The following is a 4,925-nucleotide window of genomic DNA, read 5'->3' on the forward strand; positions in this document are numbered from 1 at the left end:
TATTTTACTTCATAACTAACAATAGAATATTATCTACGAATTTATTATTGAACTCGAAAGTGGGAACTATTGATTGCATATAAGATTGAATAGAGTAAGTTATTGAATTCGGACATCGGAGAATAAAATTAGGATAGACATATTCTAGTTGCCTTACTTGGTTATTTTTGGAGGAGATATACTTGCATTCTTATTGATTCTGATTCTATAAACGTATAGTATTAGGTTGGCCTGAATAGGCGAGTGAAGCGTTGAAAGTACTTCGTGAACATAACAAACCCTGTTAATCAATAAATCAGATAGATCAAGTAGTTGAATTAACCGTAAATACACAATAGGAGAGACGTTAACCCCATGACCATGGAGTATCTCCATCCTTATTAAATTTGCTCGTAAGTATTTGTTTGCTCTACTTTCTTTTTTTATTTTCTTGACTGCTTCTAGTTTATGTAGTAATTTTAGATAATAAAAATCACAATCATATTCTTAAAAACTGCTTGAACAATTAACTCATAAGTAGTTTAGTTTATATAATAGTTGACTATAAATCCTCGTGGGAAACGATACTTTCTCATCAATTTATTACTTGTCGACCACGTATACTTGCGTGTGCGTTTGGCCTCAACAAGCTTTTGACGCTGTTGTTGGGAATTTAGAAACTAGCTACTTGTCGGAAATAAGGTTTTAGTCATTATTTGTTCAAGTTTTAATTTTTTTGTTATTTCTGCTTCTACATGTGTTTACCTTGAATGCTTAAAAGAAGTAACAGCTTGAACGATCTTCTTCCCTACGAACCTGAACTTGAAAGACTCTTTCATAAGTTAAGGAGGAAGGCTGAAGCAAGAGCTAGAACTGCAGATTTAGGCATCATAGTTCAACCCCACAACCAACAAAGATAGTAGAAAATGATGAGAGACCAGCGATATAGGTCGCAAGGCCTAATCTCGCAAATATGACTCAAGCGATTGTAAAGTCTAACATAAGTGGTCACTTCGAGCTAAAGCATTACATGGTGCAACTCATTCAGTTCACAGGGCAATTTGTGGGTCTATCTTACGAAGATTCACAGAGGCATATACAGAACTTTTTGGAGATTACGAATATGTACAACTATCTGAACATTTTCAAGAATTATGTCAGACTGACTTTGTTTCCCTTTTCTCTGTTGGGGAAGCACATGAATGGTTGCAAAAAGAGCCAGCAAATTTAATCCGTACGTGGGAGGATCTAGCAGGGAAATTTCTGATCAAATTTTCCCCCACGAAGAATACTACTTTGATTATAATTCGCTAATATATGGTTATTTTTTCAATTTTGTGTTTAATTTCTTAATTGTCTAGCCAACAGTTAGGTTCTATTTACTATCTATGCTATGCTTGGGAAAGCTAATTCTAGATTAGAGAAGAATTGAAGAGTCTAGATTAGGAATATACCTAATCACAATGCTTAATTGAATATCCTAATCTTAATGCATTCTTCATAGATTGATTTCATAGGAATATAGATATTAATCTATTGTGAATAGGGGAGTAATAATTCGCGAGAATACTACGAGAAAAAAATACTCGATTAATTAGCAACCATAAGCGAATTGTATGAAAGGGAGAGTTAATTAGAACGCAATAGGATCGGTGAACCGGTCACAAACTAATAATGTTTATCTCTACTGAATTCTCAACAACCATTTACTGCTTACTAAATTAGTTAATTGTTATATTTCTTGCTTAGTTATAATCACACAATTCGACTCTGATTGACTAGACTGGATAACAATTTTAGTAAAATTAGTAGGTAGTTAACACAAGTCTCTGTGGGTTCGACACTCTACTTATTATTATATTACTTGTTGACCACGTATACTTGCGTGTGCATTTGGGAGCAACAAGCCACAATATCTCTAAGGTACTTGGCATATTTGGGCATTTCTTGCAATATTTCACCAAAGGAAGATTCACACGTACCTGACTCAAGATATCAAAAAAACTTTCTATACTTAGAATCATCTTGCAGTTTCTGTATCCTTTCAGGAAAATGCGGTGGTGGCCTTACATCTATCTCTTGCATGTACTCATCATCTTTCTTTTCAGCTTCTCTCACTGGCTTAGGCACCAATCTTGCAAAAAACTCTTCATGCACAAACATTTTAGGCGACACCTCCTCCAATTCTTTCCTAATTCTCAAATAAATTGCTTGCGCTTGTTCTATGGAATTTTTTTCAGTATCACTTGAGAGAGCTTCCACGAGTGGAGTATTTTTGTACGTCGCCAACTGCCCAATCTGCTTCTCTAGATTTTGAAAATTAGTCCTAAGCTGCTCGTTATCATTTATAAGCTACTGGGTATCAATATTAAGCTGCTGGTTATCAAGTAACAACTTTTTAAATAAATCATTGATGCTCTCTTCTACTTGCTATGGCAGTTTTTGGGGTTGATTAGAGTTTCCTTGGGGCCTGTATTAATTTGATTTTCCTGATTTCCTCCCTATAAAAAGTTTGGGTGATTCCTCCAATTGAGATTATAAGTGTTCCCATACAACACAAACTAGTCCATAGGACCTCGACTTTGCTGGCCCATATAGTAAATAGATTCGGGATTCACTAGGTATTGGTCACTAGTGTGAACATCGCCACAAATTTCACAACATGTATCCATTTATTGAACATGATGCATCTGATGTGCCTGACCTATTGCTATCTTAGTCATTTGATTAGTCAATTTAGCTATGTCTATGGGCATTGCTGAAATCTAATCCAGCTTGCGTATACCTGCTGCTCTCTGTTTTGTCATTCTCCTTGGTTCACCCTCTCCTTGCAAGTTATGATCATTTGTGGTGAAGTTGTTCAAAAGTGTCTGAATTTCACTATATGGTTTCTGCATGCAACTCCTCCACAAGCTAAGTCGAGATTTATTTTGGAGGTCTCGTCTAACCCATCCATAAAAGTATGGCCCAACACCTCATGAGTCTGATAATGATGTGGGAAATCTGTGAGTTACTTCTTGTATCTTTCCCAAGCTTGACGAAGAGTCTCACCATCTCTTTTTTGAAACTCAAGAATTTGGCTTCTAAGTGACTTAAGTCAACTTCGAACAATAATATTCATGGCTAAATCACAACCCTAGAACTAATGGGTTTTAGCCACTCATGATAATGTTAAACAATTTCACAAGTGTTTGAATAGTTGAAAAAACTAAGAAAGATGAAGAAAAACTGAGCATCCTTGCTCCCGAGTGTTCCGTGCTTGTGTTTTACTCTCGAAGTGGCGTCTCCCCATCCAAAATAGGTTTAGACTTCTTTGTATATGAGTTGGGGGTGTGTAGGACCAAAAACGACCTTATCCTATGCGAAGTAGGAGAAAATCACGTCACCCAGCGTCCTGGGAAGCGCATCGCAAGGCCCTACGCTAGGCCGTTGGTCACAAAAATTTCGGATTAGTTTATGAGCCCCAAGGAGTGCGACGCGCTGGTCTGGGCGCTAGACTATGCAGATTTTTTGTTTTGTTCTCATTTTGCTTCATTCGTGCACTTGTGTCCCACATTGCTTCCGGGTGATTCCTACACATACAAATACCACAAATTAGAATAAATCATTACCTTACAATAGTACTCATGCCCAGCGAACCTGTCCAACATCTGGTCAATGATGGAAGTAGGAAGTGGTCTTTGCGGGTAGCTTTCCTGAGCTTTCTATAGTCAATGCAAACTCTCCATCCCGTCATGGTGCGAGTAAAAATTAGTTCATTTATCTCAACCCTACAACAGTCATTCCACCCGTTTTAGGCATACATTGCACTGGGCTTACCAAATTGCTATCATAATTAGGGAAGATGATACCTGCATCAAGCCACTTAATCACTTCCTTCTTCACGACCTCCTTCATAATATGATTCAACCTCCTTTGCTGCTCAACACTGGGGCGGTGTCCATCTTCCATAAAAATTTTGTGCATACAAAACGAAGGACTGTGTTACACCCCTTGTTTTCGTACGTAAGAGTACGTCCTAAGTTAATTGATGTAAGCTCAGAAATGAAATCATCTTTGAAAAGTTTACAAAGTTAGTTAATCATGTTAACGTGGATGTTACAAAAATTTAAGATCATGAATACCAAGTACGAAGAGGGTTTAAAGGCTTAGAAGCGAAACAAATTGAAGAAAATAAGTTTCGTCGAAAGTCGACAAGTTGAGAATGTTATATCATGTACTTTTGGGGTAAGACTAGGGTGCTTAATATTATAAGGAGATTATGTTACGAGTTATTTTAGTCATATGATAGTCATGTGTTATGTTTTGAAGTCAAGCGAATTGTGGAACAAAAGTTGGAGAAGGTTATCACAAGTTGCATTCATAAATATGTTGAAACTTAGGTCAAATGTAGCTGAGCTTTTCTCCCAATATACTTGGAATTAGGGATGATATACCTAAGAAATGGAAGATATATGAGTCTAGTTTCTAACACATTAAACCGTTTATCGATACGACATCGGCGTAGAGAGATATTCGCGTTTTCACGAGACCGCGCAAGCAGCTCTCAATGGGACCCACTTAGGTGGTGGACGATCCTTGAACATTTTAAAGGGCTTGGACGGCTTATTTTTGGTCATTTTCCACCAAGGACAGTTCCCAAACTCTCTCAACACCTCTCTAACAGTTCTCAACGGTTCCAAGTCGAATCCAATGGTGGTTTACCTAAATCTAACCTCAAAAGTTAGCCTAAGTGAAGAAGAGAGTCTCTATGGTGTTGTGATGTGATTAAGGGTGCTTATAAGCTAAGGGAAGCTTTGGTTCAAGTTTTTTTAGATTATTTAAGCCATGTATAATACCCTTTTTCTTGGTATTAATCTTATCTGTGTGTTGGTTAAGTTATTTGGATGAAGAATTATAAGATAGAACTTGAAGTTATATAAGAAATTGTTGTCTCTTATTGGACT

The 4,925-nt window shown here is 37.0% G+C and overlaps 1 non-coding gene across 1 annotated transcript; it reads left to right on the forward strand.

Moving 5' to 3' along the window:
• Positions 1–2,963: 2,963 nt before the first annotated feature.
• Positions 2,964–3,070, forward strand: LOC117273951 (small nucleolar RNA R71). The gene has a single exon (XR_004503986.1). It is a non-coding gene; the product is annotated as a small nucleolar RNA R71 (small nucleolar RNA).
• Positions 3,071–4,925: the final 1,855 nt, after the last annotated feature.

The sequence above is a fragment of the Nicotiana tomentosiformis genome, chromosome 12 (assembly GCF_000390325.3).
Source record: "Nicotiana tomentosiformis chromosome 12, ASM39032v3, whole genome shotgun sequence".
Lineage (NCBI taxonomy): Eukaryota > Viridiplantae > Streptophyta > Magnoliopsida > Solanales > Solanaceae > Nicotiana > Nicotiana tomentosiformis.